The sequence below is a fragment of the Gossypium arboreum genome, chromosome 11, assembly GCF_025698485.1.
Source record: "Gossypium arboreum isolate Shixiya-1 chromosome 11, ASM2569848v2, whole genome shotgun sequence".
NCBI lineage: Eukaryota > Viridiplantae > Streptophyta > Magnoliopsida > Malvales > Malvaceae > Gossypium > Gossypium arboreum.
This window is the reverse complement of record NC_069080.1, coordinates 99518124-99535794: the sequence shown is the minus strand read 5'-3', so window position 1 is coordinate 99535794 and position 17671 is coordinate 99518124. Positions and strand designations below refer to the sequence as shown.

General features: G+C 32.5%; 1 long non-coding RNA gene and 1 other non-coding gene across 2 annotated transcripts; both read left to right on the top strand.

The window, feature by feature from the left end:
* The first annotated feature begins 8040 nt into the window (after positions 1-8040).
* LOC128283599 (uncharacterized) lies at positions 8041-11271 on the top strand. Its single transcript, XR_008273982.1, has 3 exons — positions 8041-8160; positions 9168-9255; positions 11041-11271. It is a non-coding gene; the product is annotated as an uncharacterized LOC128283599 (long non-coding RNA).
* Positions 11272-16345: 5074 nt separating this feature from the next.
* Positions 16346-16452, top strand: LOC128284572 (small nucleolar RNA R71). The gene has a single exon (XR_008274996.1). It is a non-coding gene; the product is annotated as a small nucleolar RNA R71 (small nucleolar RNA).
* The last annotated feature ends 1219 nt before the right edge of the window (positions 16453-17671 follow it).

Sequence of the window (17671 nt, the reverse complement as noted above, 5' to 3'; positions counted from 1 at the left end):
CAATGCACCCAGAACCTAGTACAAAAACGCAACATGATGCCAATTTCCTCAAATCTCAAAATGTTTGGAAGTCAGAACTAGTATATCTGATAAGAGTATGATCTCCTCCAAAATACGCAAGCATATAATTGTTGGGAAATGTGTCGATATTGGAGTAAACTTGTAATTTTTTTCTATTTATTTGAACGATGAATAAATAAATAAAGTTAATTTCACATTTCGCTATATGTCTTTTATATTTTCTGCCTTTTATAATTTGCATGCATAGTGAAACTGTGACAAGCAAATATTAGCTCATTGATTGCCTAAAGTTCAAACTAAAGATAAGTGACATTGTAAGAACATTTACATTGCAAGAAAGACAAGTTACTTCAGTAGATAATCTAAATGAGTCCGTAATGTAATGCCCTAGAAATTCAAGTTTTTGATTTGTTGGATTTAGTCATTAAATAAGCATCTGCTCCAGTGATTAAGTGATTGGGTTTGTGTTTGAGGTCATGGGTTTGAATTTGATTTTGGGAAAAAATTAAATTATTTTTGTTCCTAACCTTATCTTTGTTTGTTTGCCTTAAATAATATTTCTGGTCAACTCATGTCAGAATAAGCTCGCTGGTTCAAGCGGTAAGGTGTTAGCTTGCCCTGAGATCTTGTGTTTGAATCCCTGCGTCGGCAAACGATAATAATTTTTGCTTTTGTGTGTGTGTGTCATTTGTGTAGTAGAGGTTTGGTGGAATTAAAATTCTATGGTAGTTGGATCAGGATTAGTGTGTGTCGGATTTTGTGGGATTTGGTTGGTAATGAGGGTAGTGGGGAGTTGAGAGTATTATTTTGAATGTAATTTTTTATTTATTTTTGATTTTTTTCCAAAAATTTTTTTTTTTTGTTTCCCCACATTTTTGGTTACTCTGCAAATTTTCTATTGACGCTTTTTTTTTGGTCCATCCCCCTTTTGCCTCTTTCTTCAACTTTGTCCTTTATTTGCTTGACTGAGTCATTGTGACTTGGATCCCTTTTGGTTCTTCTTTCGGTTTGGTAAGTAGGGTTTATATGTGTTCGCTTGGTTTAGGGATTTTCGGGAGTGATAAAGTGTGGTAAAGGTTTTTGTAACAGGAAATTAGCAGTTGTGAATCTGTTGATTTAGGTGGGAATCGTGAGTTTAACGCTCTTCTGGCAAATTAATTCTCATAGGGAAGTGTTGTTCATTTAAGGGTAAGTGATTCTATCAATTTGGTATAGTTGCGGTTGTTGAAGTTTTGATTCTTTAGGAAGTTGATGGACTTTAGTTTCGTAAATTGGAGTGTTTGTAGGGAATAATCTATTAAGTTTGTGATGTTTTTAGGTACTGGTTGTCTCGTGGGGGCATTCGTATCGAATCTAGACCAGGTGTGTAACGAGAAACACAGAAAATAGTGAATAGCGAAAGCCAAAATTGGGCACTATCGATGCCACATGGCCATGTGATAGATCGTGTGTTAAAGGCTAATTTGGACCATGTAGACCACACGTGCGTGTGTGGGCCGTGTAGGCCCAAAATTTAGGATTTTCCCTAGGGCTGTACACGTCGTCCCGAATGACCGTGGGCCTTCTGTAGGGTCAATATGAGACTAAATACATTATAAGACATGAAATCTAGACTTCTGTTGATAGAAATTATGCTATATGTAAGAGTAATGGAAACTTCAAATGAGTAATAAATCTGTATATGTATGATAAGTATGTGGTTCGTATTTAATATGTTGTGCATGTAAAGCTATATCACGTTTAATTTTTTCTATGAATATGTATGATAATTTTGGTACTCTATATCTGTATCTGGGTTGGGTTTTAAATAACATGTGGAGAAGGTGATATTGTAAAATGCGATAAATCATCTATTAATCCGACAGCTCAGCTGCAACTATTCTGTAAAGTGTTCTGTGGACACTAAGTGGTGTGTAGGGATGGATGAGTGTTTTCTACTCATATGGTGTGTTAGGATGGACAAAGTTGGTGTGTAGCAGCTGGGGGTAGGATTATGTGTATTATCTGCTCTGCTCTGCTATAAATCTGTTTATGATGGATATGTCTAATATGTATTTTACTATGTTAACTTTATCATTATACATTGAGTTTCAAAAGTCACTCTAAGTTTCACTAATATTTTCAGGTAATCCTCAAACTTAAGCAGGTCGGTACGACAGAAATTAGGTTTTACTAGTATTTCGATTCTTTAACTATTTTAATTTAGATTAAGTGTTTTGTAAAATTTGGATAGTTTGGACATTTTGGCACTGTCTCGATTTTGGATTTTTGCATGAAAATTGATAAAATGATGTACCAAAAATGATTATTTTTCTGCAGCCAACTGCTTTCAAGAAAACAAATTCGGTTTTCCAAAATATAATGATCTAAGAATTTCCATTGCATAATATTCGATTTATTTAGAAAATGTAAACAAATAAAACTTTTAACTAAAAACGTATGGAAAACACATTTTCAAATAAAACGGGCTTTTGAGTAACAAAAGTTCACGATTTTTTTTTTTCAATAAACAAATCCAGATTTACAACTGTTTTGCATAACATCTTTAGATCTAGCCATAATGTCCAGGCCAGGTTTGGGGTGTTACACGTAATCCTGTAAAAGAATTGAAATGAGCATTTGATTCAAATATTAAGAAGGATTATTATGTCATCTACAATTCCAATTAGGAAGATAGCTAGTCTTGGCTATCGGGGCAGTTGACTCCACGAGTAGAGATATAAATGTATTCATTAGTAGAATGATACATTGGACTAGACCTAAGATGAATTAATTTTGAACCCGTTTGTGAATTAATTCACTTGTGACATTCATGGTATGATTTACCTAAATCTTGAGTTAGTCATTGACCATGCGTATACAACTTATGTGCTTTGATATAAGTGGAGGCTTATGCTCTAAATATGATTGAGCCCATAGCCAGTATGTTGGGTACATGACTTGTGTATGACATGGCTTTACTAGAAACAGTGGAATTCATAGCTCAATTAAAGAGTTAATGATATCCCCTCACTGGCATTGTGTGGATTGATAAATATGGAGCGTGGCCACAGGTTGCTTGTTCTCGAACGAGCAATTTATCACAGTCATTTGTTGATAGTGGTCATATTAATCATTAAGAAGACACAATGGTGACAATGAGATAAAATATAATTGTATTGAGTGAACAAATTTAACTAAAAGGAATCAATGATGTCATATAAGGGCAACACACACATGACGAGGTCATTGGACAAAACAGTTGGATGAATTACTTTCGTAAAGAGTATACAATAAGGAGTTATCAATCATGGTACTTCTTATAGACTAACTCCATGATTAAGTACTTGTGAATTATCAGAACAATACTTCAGGACATAATTGCAATCACTATAACCTAATTGTATATGTCCAATTAGTCCTTCCGCTAGCTCAACAAAAGCTTGATCAGACTGAGTTTGAATCAGAAGAAAATTTTACGACTTTGAGAATAATTTAATTGAGTCGATTTATTCGATGTGGTGGTCGTGAGAATTGTTCAACTAGAGAATTTGATTAAAGAATTTTCTTGAAAAATTAATTTGGAAAATCTAAATGATTTTTGGAAAAATTAATTTTGATCAAGTAAAATTAAATTAATCAAATCAATTAAAATTAATATGATATTTTTGGAAGTTAATTTTCAAGTCAGACAATTGGCCCAATGGATAATTGAACTTGAAAATTGGATCTAGGATCGTAAATTGGGCCTTGATGCCCAAAACTGAGACCAAGATCCAAAAACTGGTCGAACCGGCCCAGTATGTGAAACCGAGCCGACAGTCCGACTAGTGGCTAGACCAAACCAGTAGGGTCGTCATTGACCCAGACTAAACCGACTCGGGGTGTCATAAGGGTATTGCACCTGCATCACTTGACTCGGCGGTGTTGGCGACTACGACGGCGGTGTCCAAGTGGCCGACGATGGTTGGTTATCGGTGGTTAAGTAGTGGAAAAGTTACACTCTTACTAGGACTCTATCAGAGAATTTGATTTCAGATTAACTATTCCAAAAATAATATTATTTTAATAATTTAATATTAAATCGATTATCTTGATATTAAATTTAATTTAATATTTGTCTTGTAGATAAACATTCTATTATTTTAATAAGATTTAATATTAAATTTAATCTAATACTTATCTTGATAAATATTATATTAATTTAATATTAAAGTGATTAAGTTTAATCACAGTTGAACTCTTTAAACTCTCCCAATATAAAGAGAGCCTTGGGTCATTATTTACACACATTTTAATTCAAGAGAAAGTTATAGAGAGAAAATTTTCTGAAGAGATTATTCTAGAAAATTACTTGAGATATTTTTATTATTTACAAATTGACCCAAAAGTTTAGAGAAATTGAAAAATTACGTATTGGTAATTTTTGTGAAAAATTTTCTTATTCGAAATGAGCCCAAACTCGGCATACGAGAGCTTGAAGAGAGTGGAGAAGACTACTCAGTCGAAGTGCTCATCCTAAACGAATAGAAAATGTACAATTTTGATTAAGTGTTTATTACTTTAGATATCACAACCAAATTTTTATTTTGGAAATAAAAATTATAACTCTGGTTTTTCCCTAAATTTATTTTTCGCTGTATTTTCCAAACCCGTTTTTCCAAAAATAATCCCTCATTCTTCATAAATACTTGAGTATATGCTTAACTACTTTCTAGTGTATTGGTCCTGGATTCGCCTAATATTGACTTACCAACTGTAACGGGTGAAAATGTGCAAGTCTAAACAATTGTAACACGTAATAAAGTGATAAGTATATCAAGTTATTGTCTCCACAGGAGCTGTCTTATATGAATCAAGTATTGTGAAATTAATTACTGGAAAATTGGTTGGTGATGGGAATAAATTCAATTGATGGGTTTTAACTAAATTAATCTAACCTAAGTATGCTTAAAATTAAATAAATGTGGAAGTAAGTATGCAAGTCTTTAAGAAAAATCACAATAGCATGCTTGTGTTAGAATAATTTTCCTTTATAACTTAAAATTTTTTAAATACTATTAAGGATGTTACAGAAAATTCCATGGCAACTTGGTTATTTATTAAACCTATTTTAATTACGAGTATTTTGGCTTCCCGAAGTTCAAATTTTAACTCGTTGTCTGCATATGCCTATGTTTGCCACAACTTCAAGGTTACCTTTTTAGGCATCATCTAAGAATTAAACTTATTAAATTATTAAGTATAGCATATGTCTATGTCAACAACTTAGTAAATTTAATAAGTAGAAAAATAGATTATGTGAGGTAATAATAATATTTCTATACTGAAACAGCTTAATCACATTAGTCCTAAGATTATGCAAGTAATAAGGTACTCCTGAATTATTGCAAACTTTAACCTAATTCTCTCGAATCTAAGTTAAACATGCACCATTAAGATATTGTGTCAACTAAATACAGTTCGAACAGGATTTAATAATTAATTCAGTTGCATCCTTACAATTATAATGTATAAATAACATAGTCATAATTTTATTTGAATGCATAAACAACCAAAGCACATGACATTGTTAACAACATAAATAATCTAAGCTATGAAAATTAAATTATTCTGAAGGAATTAACCAACCATTATTATATTAAAAACATAAACTTTAGTTGCAAACATGTTTCTTTAAACTAAACAATAAGAAATTAAAAGAGCAAGGGAAGGAATTGCAAAGCTGTTTTCAGTGGTTCTCCATGGCACAGCTTTCTTGCTCCTCCTTTATGCTCCACCCCCTGTCGTAGAAATCAAGAAAAAATGCTTCCCCAATGGTTGAATAGGTTGCTTCTGAAATCCTTGTATAACTCACTTGGAACATGGAAAAATGAGAAAGGAAAACAAAGAGACAAGAGGGAGAAACATGGATGAATGAGGGATGATCAAATGAGGGCGTGAAGAGGGGTAGTTATATTAGGAGGGGATGGCTTGAGTTTGGTAAAATATCATGCCAATCCCCTCTTCTATGGTCGATCGCCTTAAGAAGAGGAAGGGAGTGGATGACTTTGCTAAAAATAGCTAGTCCAAGGCTTGATTTAATGGTTAAAGTTGAACGATCACTTAAAAAAATCTGTGGTTGTTTTGTAATTTTTTAATAAGTCTAGGGACCCTTAATTAATTAATCCATGGATGGTTGGGCTGCTTATAGCCGAATTTGGGTTCTTTTCTCCTTAATGGAAAGTAACAGGCTAGCCTCCTTCTGCAATCCAATTACAAGCTGGGTCAAGTCTGTCCCATGATCTATAAACTAAATTAAATAAATTTTTATGTCCATAGCTGATTAATTATGAGCCCTCTGCTGCATGGCAAGTGTGATATGAATGTTGTGGCATTTTATTATAAAAAAGGTGAGCTTAAAGACTGTCTTTTCTCCTTTTGCACCAAACTGCTTCAAATTTAGAAAAAAAATATGTAAGTTTAGCATATAAATAATTTAAAAATAGAGATTTAATATTAAGTTTTTCCATCTTGGTAATTTGTAATAAAATCAGAAGATTTGCTGTAGAAATACTCAGAATTTGCTGTAGAGTTATCACACCCCCAAAATCAATTTATTATTCGTCCCGAGTAATGCTAACTTACATTAAAACTCAAACAACCATTTTTGTAAAAATTCCTTCAAACAAAATCAAATATTTCCCATAGTCATGTGTTCAGCAAAATTATGCTCAGAAATAGAAGATTTGGAAACATACAACTTCAAGACATATATCACTCAATTATTCCAAATATTAATATGCTAACAAAATTATGTACTAAATATCTTCCCTTAACAAATGTGTGCTAAGTACTTCTCAATCAAATTTTATTTCCTTCGGTTAACCTAAACAACAATCATTAAGTTTAATTTGTGCCTTCGTATGTTGAATTCTTCTCCACTAATATAGTCGGCACAGTAATCTAAATTAATAGGTCTTTCATAAGGCTGTAATAGGGCTAGGTTTAGAGTATGAAAAAGAGATGGATAATTTTTAGGCTAATATCATAGACTCATCATACCTCGGAGCTTCCAATTATAATTATATTCAAGAACACCAATTATGTTGTGTTTGAGTACTTATGCTCATTGTACATCTTTTTCAACAATTGCTCTCTTTTTTTAAGCAACAACTATTGCTTTATTTGAGCATATAATTCAACATTTTGAGCATCCCAATACTTTTATCTACTCCCCCAAACTTAATCACAAAAAATATTCTAGATGCACTGAGTGTAAGATTGGGACAAGTAGGGATAATTATTAAAGAAAGGATGGCTTATTAATATAAGGTTCAGAAAACAATTAGGCTATATAGCTCAAAGTAAGGTTTCAAGGGATAATTATTATTAGGGTTGGCTTAAAGGCTCAAACGGTTCAAACAAAAGTTTGCATACATCATTTTTAAATTACCATGCCTTCTAGGATTTCACCTCAAGGAAATTACTAAGTCAAGTCTAAAGACTTAATGTGACAGCCCTAAATTGACCCTAGTCAGAAAGCGGTTTCGGGACCGCTAAACCGAGTCACCAAAGTATTTAAATATGATATTTATTGTCTAAAATATGTGAATATGAATGAGTGTAAGTTTCAAGCTTCGATTTAGTCGATTGCATGTGAATTTAGTTAAAAAGGACTTATGTGAAAAATATTGAAATTGTGGTAGGTTGAAGTGTAGTGGTCAAATATTGCATGGCTTAAAATATGGGGATTTGCATGTCAAATTCCCCATTTTTATGTAAGTGGCCGGCCATGATGATGGTTGTATAGCCATATATGCATTATATATTATATTATAATAGTTAATGGTTTAAATTTTAAAATAAAAAAAGGGGGAAGCCATACATCCTTGCCTTGTGCTTGCCAAATGTTGAGAAAGAAAGAAGAAATATAATTATTAAATGATATTTGGCCACTATATAGGTAAGTGGACGGTAATGGACCACCATTAAAAAGGGTTTTGATATTAAATTACAAAGATTAATTTAGTAATTGGCTTATTAAAATGAAATATAATAGAAGATGGTGATAAAAACAAAGTTACACTCATCCTTTCTTGCATTTTTGCCGAAAACCATAAAGAAAAGAAAATGGAAATGAAGCTAAGGCATTCGGCTATGGTGAATGTATAGATTAAGGTATGTTTAATGCTCTTTCATTGAAAATCCTTGTATATTTGAAGTGGTCATCAAGTATAGAAGTCAGCTCATGGCAAAATTTTTGTAAATGGATGAAGATGACATTTGGTCATGGATGTTTATATTTCTTTGATGTTGGTTTTGGTGTTTTCTGTATTGAGGGTTGATAATAGATGGAAGTCGAATGGTTGTTGTATGTAGATAGCATGCATGCTAATAATGTTTTTATTTTCTACTTAATATCTTATTGATTATGAGTTAACATGAATATTTAGTTGAACATATACCTTGAATTATGTTCAAAAATTTTAATTGATTAGTTGTACTCTTCTTTTGCTTTTGAATATTGAAATATTGAAGGTGAAAGGCTGGAAAATTTCAAGTTGAAATGTTGTCCAAATGCTGGAAATTTAGCATGCATATTCTTTTATTTAAATGCTTTGACCGAATGTTGGAAGTTAACTTGCATGCTGTCTGGTTCTTTGCATGAGGGAGTTAACATTGAACTTAAGATAGTTTATTACTAATTAATTTGCTGCTGTAATGCTGTAAATTATTGGCTGTCCAAATTAGGACAAATTTATGGTACTTAGCTAATTAATATGCTGCTATAATACTTAAATTATTGGCTGTCCAAATTAGGACAAAATCATGGTGTTATGTGCTAGCATGATATGTATGTGTGATTTAAGTGAAAAATGTTTAGATAATTTATAGTAATTGGCTAATGTGTTTTTGTGGATATAGATGCCGAATGTGGACTCAAGAAATTAATTGGAAAATTTGTTGTTTGTTTAGGTGATAGAAAGTATGAAATAGTCTTATGTGATACGTGTATATAAGTAGATAGAAGTGAAGTGTCCTATATTTTTGTGTATGGGATTAATTGCATTTTGATTTTAATGTGCATGATTATTACTATGTTTAAAATGTGTGAAAGCCGAATATGCTCATGATACAATGCTTGATTAGTTGATTAACAATAAGTTAAATTTGTGTAATCCAAGCTTAAGAGCAAAGAGGATCAAAGTCGAATAGGGGAAAAGAGAAAGTAAACGAATAGCAGTGGATATCTAGTCGTCGACCACTTCCGAGGTAAGTTTTAAGTGATTAAACGTTGAGTAAATTCAATCATAATAGGACATATTGAGTTGATTTAATAAGATATGATGTGGCCATGATATGTCTTAAACTCAAATGGTAAGTTCATAAGTGTTTGGACTTGGAAATTTAAGAGCAAATTGTAATAATTTGCTTAGGACAGCAGCAGTAATGTGATTTTAGAAAATCACTATAAATTGTTGGTGTGGAATTATAGGCTGAATAAAATATGTAATCAAAGCTTAATTAGTCTAGTTTCTTATAAAATATACCGTGTAAGCAAATAAATTTCCTATAAAGAGATATTTAAAGTTGTGTGAGACAGTGTCAGAATGACTCTGAAATCCCCTATTCTGTTTTTAGAAAATCACTATAATTTTTACAAAAATGGTTACAAGATAAAATTTATATGCTTAGACTCCTTAATGAGTCTAGTTTCAAATGAAATCAAATAGAACATATTTTGAATTCTTTACAATGAGAAATTTGATTCGTAGTGAAGACTGGTCAGATTAGTCAAACAGTGAAACAGGGGAAACTTTAAGAAAAATCTGGTATTGATTGGCCAAACCTAAAATTCTGAAAATTTTATGGATGGAAGATATATGAATCTATATTCAGGGAAAATTAACGTCAATTGATTTTGAGTTTTTTAGCTCCAGTTATAAATAATTTAGTGACTATTGCTCAGGAAAACAGCTTGTAGTGAATATGTGAATTTGTTGAAAACATTGATGAAACTATTTGAGTTGCTTATAAGCTATTGCTGAAATTGATGCACAAGATAAATATATGTATATGTGGTAAGGCCGAATGGCTAATGTGAAATATGTATGGGATATGTATTTGTGGTAAAGCCGAATGGCTAATGTGAAATATGTATGAGATATGTATATGTGGTAAAGCCGAATGGCTAATGTGAAATATGTATGAGATATGTATATGTGGTAAAGCTGAATGGCTAATGTGAAATATGTATGAGATACGTATACGTGGTAAAGCCGAAGGGCTAGTGTGAAATATGTAGGAGATGTGTGTATATTGTGGCCGAATGACCAAATGTGAAAGGTGTGTATCATTAGATATTTGATGAGGCAAATGAATTACAAATATGACAGTTGATGTGAATGTTGTAACATGTGATTAAATGTACATGAAACTTGGAAATATATTCCGGGTAAGACCCGATGACTACGTGTGGAGATTATGTCCGGGTAAGACCCGATGACTACGTGTGGAGATTATGTCCGGTAAGACCCGATGACCACGTGTAGAGATTTTGTCCGGTAAGACCCGATAACCGTGTGGAGATTTCATCGAGCTAAAGGTCTCGCCGATAATCCGAGTAGAGGTTAAAGCTATAAGACTTCGTAATAAGAATTGCTTATAAATATATTCAATGCGAAAGGTTAAGCGGTATGTACTCCAAGTTTATATGTGAGCTTGATTTGAACTAAATCATAAGGTAGTTATGTGATGCATACGTGAGCAATCTATGAGACTATTCCTATGATTATGTGACATCGGATCAGTGTGAGAGGTTATGTGAAATTATGCAATATATCTATGTCACATGAGCTCACTTTTATGTGAAAGTTTATCTGCCTATTGTATATGCTGAGATGTGCATATTCGGTAAAGGGATGGTATGCCCGAAGGAAGAGTGAAATAAAAATACGAACCACTATGTTATAATTTGATTGTTATCTGTTGACACTGCTTAAAACTTACTAAGCATTGTAATGCTTACTCCATTTACTTTGTTTTTCTGTTTTATAGATCTCATTTCGAAGCTACAGGCTCGGGGATCGTCAGCAACTAGTCACACTATCACTATCCACTGCTTGTTACTGTTATGTTTTGAATTATTTTATGGCATGTATAGAATAGACCAAAGGGTCGAAGAATATTTTAGTTAATGTATATAAGTCATGCAAAAATGGCATCTTTTGAATGTGTACTTATAGAAGTTTAAATTGTATCCCTGACCGTCTTTAGTACTTATCTAAAGGAATGTTCAAAAAAAAAAATTTACTGTTCTGATATGAGTTTCAAGTCCGGTAATGCCCCTTTACCTATTCCGGCGACAGATACGGGATTGGGGTGTTACACTTAAACTTTCATGCATACTTAATTTTTCTAAGGAATTAAATTTTCATGGGTTGACTTATGCACAATTACCAAGTTTAGCATTTTTGACATAATTAAGCTAACATAAAAATAATTGAAACAATAGAATTTTATACATACTTAAGCTAACATAATTAAGAAAAAATTAAATTTCTGAACACTATTTTACTTAAACATAACTTGATGGAAAATTTTAATTTTTTTCAAAAGTTTTAAAAAAATTATTTCTGGTATGATCCCAAGAAAGGGTGGTGAGTTAGATTTGACTACTTAAGTATCAAGTTTTTCCTTGATAGATCCAATCCTAGACATGCACATCACTATTTCCACACTTATCATTTTTCATGGAAAAATTAAAGTGCTAATTTGCTGAATTTTATTCATAGTTGCAACTTAATATTTAAACTAAATTGTAAAATAGCAGTAAAGAAAAAATGAAATAAATGACAATTGGTACTTCTTTATCTACTTTAAATTTTAGGATAATAAAGTTAGTAGGAAATATGAATTTATCAACACATACCAATACATATTCAATCTTGTTTTTTAGATGTGCTATTGATCTGTCTGCTAGTTGAAGTGTAACAGTAGTCGATCTAGCCTCTCCAACATCCAATCGTCTAAACACCAACATGGGCATCAAGTTAATACTCGATCCCAAATCGCACAAAGCCTTACCACAATAGGATTATCCAATACTATAAGGTATGGTAAAACTTTCTAGATTCATCATCTTGGGAGGCAATCTATTCTACAAAAATAAGCTACATTTTGTAATTATGACTACAGTTTCAAATGCTCCAAACCTTCTCTTCTTAGAAAGAAATTCTTTATTAGTAGTTTGGATTTGCTCCAATACTTCCACCAACGGAATGCTGCTACGCAATTTTTTCAATACATCCCAAATTCTCTTAAATTGGGTGTTACTGCTTATGTTTCTAGAGCCTTAAAAGATAAGGAGGCGACAAAATCTTGGCTTGAATTGGACAACTCTATCGAGGTAATATTTGTAACAGCCCGTTTCTAGTGATATCGAAAATAATAATTTCGGGACCATAATTTTGACGAGTAAATTATTATTTTATTATTTATTTAAGGCCTACGGGATTGTATTAAGGTCATATTAAAATTTTGTTAAGAAAATTTAAAGTTTACTTAGTTAATTAAGTGAAAATGACTAAATTGTAAAAGGTGAAAAAGTTGAGTTCTATTAGTTAAAGGAGTCAAATGGCTATGAAACCTTAAACTAATGGACTTGAATAATAAATAAAACATTTAATGAGATAATGGATATGCATGGATAGGATTTAATGAAATTTTAAAGATTTTAAAAAGTTAGTTTGGTAAATTGACAATTAAGTTAAAATGTTAAGCAAATTAAAAAATAAAAGATATCATCTTCTTGCTTTCTTCATGCCAAAACTAATTTTAGCCATTAAAGGAGAGAAGAGTTCGGCCAAGGCTTGTTTCTCTTGCATGGTATGATTTTCAACCCCATTTTTAATGATTTTTATGTTTTTAAGATTATTTTAGCTTAATCTAGCTAGCCCAAGGGTTAATTTGTAAAACTATTAAAGGTTGAGGGACTTATCATGAATTCTTTTGAGCTAGTTTTGATATAAATTGATATATTATGAATCTTTATCAAAAAATAAACAAGTTTTGTTAAGTGATTTTTGATGAATTTTAGAAATAGGGATTAAATTGTTAAAAGTATAAATGCTAAGGTTTTGCTATGAAAAGATGGTAAATATGGGTTTTTTCAAGGTTCCTTACATCTTTGGTTAACTTATATTTGGAAATGGTTAGATTCTAAGTTATAAGCTTAAGGACTAAATTGTGAAAAGTTAAAATGTTAAGGGCAAATTGGTAATTTTGCATTAATATGAAATGTAGATTAAATTGACTACTAGAAGTAGTTAATTGATTGAAATTATCTATTTAGATCAAGAAAAACCACGTTCAGACTTAGATCGAGGAAAAGTTAAAGCTTCGGACTAGTTCAATTAAACTACTATGCCTTAATTGTTGAGGTAAGTTCATATGAACGGTAATTATGTTAATGTTATTTAAATATAATGTTTACTATGTTATGTTTAATGTAAAAGGATCGATATATAAACGTATCAATGCTATGATGAATTGACGGATATTGAGTCTTTGTTGAACCTTAGGAATTCTTAGGATACAAATGACATGCCATTAGGGATTTCATTTTTCGAGTGTTGGTCTTGAATGTCCTACTGATGGCTAAGGTCCTACATTTGTTGTGGATTCTACATAGCTCGTGTGAGCAGCATCGTGTAGCTTACATTCCAACCTACAGCTTGTGTAAGCAGACCCATTTCACAACTCGTGTGAGCAATGATGTAAAGGAAAGGTTACGATTATATGTAAAGGCATACTTCGTGTTAGCTTTCCCCAGTATCCGTTGTAATTCTGCATGGTTCAATGGGTTTGAAAAGGAAACGAAATGGTAAGTGTTCAAATGGAATGTATCATAAACTTATGAAAATGATTTATGAACTAAATGATGTAATTACATGTGTAAATTCACTTGTTTATGGATGAATTCATTTGAACAATGTACAAGAGTACTAACTTGTGAATTTGGTGATGTTGTATAGGCTTATGTCAAGCTTATGGTTTTAGTTGATATTACACTTATACTATATACATTATGCAAATGAAATGGTAAGTTGTATTTAAGTTTATACGAGCTTACTAAGTACTCGTTGCTTACGTAGTTTCTTTCCTTTATTTTATAGTTTATTAAAAGCTCGATTTGGTTGGAAGCTCATCAAAGATCTATCGTATTATCCAATAGTCATTTCGGTAGTTCTTAAGGATAATGTCATGTTTAGGGTGTTTTGTAATAGTATTTTGATGAATGAGTTAATGGTTTTTACATGTACAAGTTTTGAAAGTTATGTTGATTTGGTACCATTTGATGCCTTGTCAAACTATGTCATTTTCATTACCTTATTATGCATGTTTATAAGGCTCTTTATGGTATGTTTTGAATGGTCTGGAAATGGTTAAATATGGTATGTTTTAGTATCTAAATGGACTAGATTTGTATGCATGAAATGAGGTATGTGAACATGTTTAGGTAAATGATGTTTGGATACTAATGGTGGTGCCTTTGAATGGCATATTGGTTAGTTGAACTAGGGTCTTGGAAATGGAAAATATATGTGTGCTTGGATGATGTTTTGGTCCTTTGAAAGTGTGCACAATTGGATTAAATGTTTATGCATGAAATGGTTTTGAAATGGTTTGATTTTAGGTAAATTTTGGGCTCATATGGTTTGGGACACGAACGTGTGACACAGTCGTATAAGGCACACAGCCTCGCGACACGATCGTGTGACATCTAGTGATTTTCTTAGGGTTCAAGTAAGTGAGTTACACGGGCTAGAATACGGCCTAGCACACGGGCATGTGGGGCAACTCCGAGAGTTACACGGCCTGCCACACGGGAGTATGACCTACTTAGAGAGTTACACGGGTGAGAACAAAGGCTGGGACACGGCTATGTGTCCGTAGTTTGAAAGTTACACTGACTGGGGCTATGTCACACAGTCGTGTGACCCTTGTTTTGCAATTTTTGCATCTTTTCCTTAAAATTTCCAATTTGTTTCAAATTAGTCTCAAATTTCTCCTAAGCTATTTTTAGGGGCTCGAGGGCTCGATTTAGGGACTATGCATGTGAATGAATGATTTATGATATTATTAACGTGTTGAATGATATGATGTTCAAATATTATCGATTGTACGGTAATGCTTTGTAACCCTAATCCAGTGACAAAGACGGGTTAGGGGTGTTACAATATTTTTGCATTTATTTTAGTAGTTAGTTTATTAGAATTAGCTTGTTGCGATATTACCTTTTTAGGAGTTGCAAATTTCGACTTCTGTTAATCAGGACTTCCAACACTCAGTTGAATTTGCTCCTTATTTGTGGGCCCATCTTCAACCTTGACAACCTTAAGCTTTAATGTCTTTACATTTCACAAAGTGACCACTTTGCAATTCTCCTTTCCTAAAATTCTTGGATTTTTGGTGTAATTGTGTCGAGCTACCCCCATCTGGTTCCCCAGATTCCTCAGAATTCCATCACTCTTTTCTATGTATATTTTTAATAAGTTTTCAAGATTATTATAAGAATTGGTTGCTGAATAATTTTCTAGGTCACTTGGAACAACACCTTGGGGTTTGCTTTTAAGCTCATTAGCTAACTGTCCCACTTGATTTTCCAGATTCTTCAATATTGTTGCCATGCCTTAGATCAATGTTGTTTGGCCTTGAATCAAGGCATCATTTCTCTCTATGTAAGCCTTCAAAAAATTCTCAATATGCTTCAAAGGTTCAGTTGGTGGTGGGTTTTGAACTTGCTGAGAAAACCTTAGCGATTGATTTAGTCTTGGTTGTATGTAAGTGTTGTTTGGACCAATTCCTTGTTTACTCTATGAGAAATTTTGGTGATTCTTCCATGAGGGATTATAGAAGTTGGGTTGTGGTCCTGGCCCATTTTTGTTTTGATTTGGATTTCGCATATGATAAATGGACTCTAGGTGTGATGGATAATTTTCAAACAACTGTCCATCTCCATAGTATACACATGAAATTTTTTTAAATTGACTTGGTGGTTGAGCTACAACATTATTATTAAAACTGTTAGTAGTAAAATTCTTAAGCATTGAAGACATAGAAGATACCTAAGTTGCAAGTGAAGTAAGGGCATCAACTTTATGTACTCCTACTACTCATCTTCTTATAGCTGCTTGATTGGTTGGCCACTGATAGTTATTGTTGGAAATTCTCTTAATAATTTCGTAAGCCTCATTTTTAAGACTTAGAAATGAGATTTCTATTTGCAGAAGTGTCTACCACCGTCCTCGTGTGTGTGTTAAGACCATTATAAAAAGTCTCCAATTGGATGCAATGTGGAATCCAATGGTGAATGCACTTTCGTAATAATTCTTTGAATCTCTCCCACACCTCATACAAGGATCCATCATCCAAGTGTTGAAAGGTGGTGATATCTTTTCGCAATTTATTATTTTTGCTGGGTGGAAAATACTTTATCAAGAAGCGTTCTACTACCTCTTACCATGTATAAATTGAACCAGGTGGCAACGAATTTAGTCATGCTCGTGCTCTGTCCCTTAATAAGTATGAGAACAACTTCAACCTTAGTGCATTTTCGATCACTCCAGCCAATTTGAAAGAATCACTCACCTCCTTGAATAATTGAAGGTGAATGTGTGGATCTTCAGTAAGCATCCCACTAAACTGGCCTACTATTTGAAACATTTGGAACATCATAAGTTTTAACTCGAATTATGGTGCCAAGATCTCTAGTCTAACAATACTGGGATTAAGTTCATGGAGAAGTGGAATGGCATACTATCTTATGGGTCGGTCTTTGTTATCAGCAATGATTGGACTGCAAGCATAAGCGGCTCCATTTCTTTGATCATGGTTTTGATCAGGATTCGTGTCTGGAGCTTGTCTTTCTCGTCTTCTTTGTTTGAATGCCCATTCAATTTCAAGGTCTACTTGGAGTAAGTTGATAATTTGATCAATGCTCATAAGTACCTGAAAAGAAAATCAAAAAAGTTAATTAAGTTATGAATAAAAAAACTAAACCAAATTGCAAAAATAATTTCACAAATAATGATTAAAGCAACACCCCCGACAATGGCGCCAAACATTTGTAACAAGTGAAAATGTGCAAGTGTACACAATCGTAACAAGTAATAAATTGATAAGTATATCGAGTTATCATCTCCAAAGGGACTGTCTTATATGAATCAAGTATTGTGAAATTAATTACTAGCAAATTGGTTGGTGATGGAAATAAATTCAAGTGATGGGTTTTAACTAAATTAAACTAACCTAAGTATGCTTAAAATTAAATAAATGAGGAAGTAAGTATTCAAGTCTTTAAGAAAAATCACAATAGTATGCATATATTAGAATACTTTTCCGTTCTAACTTAGAAATATTTAAATACTATTAATGATGTTACGAAAAATTCCATGGCAACTCGGTTGTTTATTAACCCTATTTTAATTACGGGTACTTTAGCTTCTCTTAAAGTCTAAAGTTTAATCGCTTGTTTGTCACGACTTCAAGGTTACCCTTTTAGGCATCGTCTAAGAATTCAACTTACTAAAGTATTAAGTATAGCATATGCCTATGTCAATAACTGAGTAAAATTAATAAGTAGAAAAACAAATTACGTGAGGTAACAGTAATATTTCTATACTGA